Genomic DNA, 2,521 nt, shown 5'->3' on the forward strand with positions numbered 1-2,521 from the left:
GTTAATTGCATGTTTCGCGAGGACTTCTACACAAACCCAACCAAAACTCTCCAGGATGCTCTTCATCACTCACACAGCTTCATCGCCTTGGATGAAGATACATGAGCTTTCCTGCTCAAACACAACGCGATGAAACAAGTGTCTAACAAGTCAGCTCCATCATGAACCCAAACATCATTCTTCTTATCCTAGGTCAGTAAAAAGAATGGACGGGTCTCGCTAGGGCCAGGCATGGATCGGATATCTGGGTTTACAGAGGTATTCATGATCCTTTCGTCCGAATAATTAATAATTCGATTCAATTCGTAGCCACCCGAATATTCAGTGTTCAGGATATTCGGATTTTTGTAGATTTTAACCGGATATCCAATTCGAACCGTATAAATAAACAAATATACAAAAAAATAATATAAAATACTATTTTTATTACAAAAATTAAAAAAAAAAATTACTTTTAAATTTTTTTAATAACTAATATAATAAATTTAATAAAAACTGTAAAACTTATACAAAATATAATATTTATATAAGTTACATATACAATTCTTTAAATATATGTGTATATATATGCATATACATGATTGGATCGGGTATTCGTTTTAAAAAATATTAGTATTTGTTATTTGTTTCATTTTTTACGGATATTGCATACTAGTATTTGGTTTGCTTCATAGAGTTACGGATATCCCGAATTTTCGATTCGAATCGAAACGAACAACGAATCAAATTAAAATTTATAGATAGTTTTGCTGGCCTACTTCTCACAAGTAGATTTTAGTAATAAAAATATTAATCATAGACATCTTTACACTCGTAGAAAACATAATTATAAAGAATTATTAATCATAAACAACTTTACACTCGTAGAGAACAATTCCGAAAATGTGTTGAAAAGTAGATGGGTTGACTTATTATCACAAGTCGTTCACTAATTAATTTAGACATGAATATTAACACTAACATTCGTATGGAAAGGTAGCTAGTACACCTACGGATATTACAGGTTTAAAATAATATTTTTAGTCGGTCATTGCCATTGTTAATTGATCACTAGGCGAAGAGTAGATTTAAAAATTAACAAATGGCTTTCTCAAAGAAGAGAACTTTTTTCCGTCGATGATTTTATTAAAAAGGAAACGGGCCAAGCCCATGACCAAAGCCCAAGTGCAAGCGTACTGAAACAAAAAAAAGATTTAACAAATGGATTTTTAAAACAATCAAAGGAACACTTCTTAGACCAATTCAAACACTGTGTGGGAGATAACTAATAGAGCTTTCGTTTAGTCGTGTTATAAACGAAAAAAAATTGTCCACTATTTTTTTTTTAAAGCTATGGATAATTAATAACTCGTAATGTGTGGTAGAGTTGAGGAGTTCGTTAAATATCTGACAATTCGTTGTCTAATTATTTTATAAATGAAAAATCATTTAAATTGTTTAATACATCGAAAGTGATAGTTTAAAAGCCTGAAACAAACTTAGATGAATAAATATTTGTAGCCAGCGGAAGTTGGTGTTAAGAAACTTGTAAACGTATCAAATATGGTTGTTTAGAATCTAAAATTCAATGGAACTTAGTTTATAGAATTTTAATACATAGGGTTTAACCCTGCTAGAGTAAATTAAGCTAATTGTCTTGTTTAAATTCGAGAACGCTGGCTAAAGTTTCCTTATTGATCAAAGTTTCAAAAAAAAAGTTTCCTTATTGATTCATGCGTGGAAGAGTTTGAGGAGATGATTGAATATCTGACAAGTCTTTGGCTAATTATTTTATTAATCACACGAAAATTTCCATTTACTTATAAACTTCCTTTTCTATAGCCCTACATTTTGCATTTTCGCTATTATTTTATTTTAAACAAATACTCATGTTTACGTGTTGTTTCGATTAATATACACTTTCTCACGTACAATTGTGAAAGAAAAATATTTTCCAAAACTTATTCTCGAACTTGCAAACGCCATATATTAAATTTTAATATTAGTGAACCCATTATAAAAAATCTCTTTTTCATTCCAGATAACTATCGTATTTTTAGTTCTATCTAACTACTGCTTAAAGTATATCTTATGTTATACATAATCATAATATATAATTTTAACATTAATATATATATCTTATCCCGCGTAAAGCGCGAGTTACTGTATAGTAATATACGAAAACACCAACAAAAGAAGCAGCAGCTATTAGGCCTGGGCATTTCGGGTATCGGTTCGGTTCGGTTTGGGTATTTCGGGTTTTGGGTAGTTCGGATAGGGGCTAGAGGATCCATTTAGTACTTGACATATTTTCGGTTCGGTTCGGTTCGGATAGTTTCGGGTTCGGTTCGGTTCGGATAGTAAATGTAGGAACCGGAAAATATCCGGAAAAAGTTCGGTTCTCATTTGGATCCGGTTCGGGTTCGGATAGTTCGGGTAGTTCGGATAATTTGGATAAAATATCGGTTATTTAGAGTAAAATATCAAATAATTAGGATGATTTAGATAAAAAATTTGGATATTTCGGATTACTTTGGATATT

Source organism: Brassica oleracea, chromosome C4 (assembly GCF_000695525.1).
Source record: "Brassica oleracea var. oleracea cultivar TO1000 chromosome C4, BOL, whole genome shotgun sequence".
Taxonomy (NCBI): domain Eukaryota; kingdom Viridiplantae; phylum Streptophyta; class Magnoliopsida; order Brassicales; family Brassicaceae; genus Brassica; species Brassica oleracea.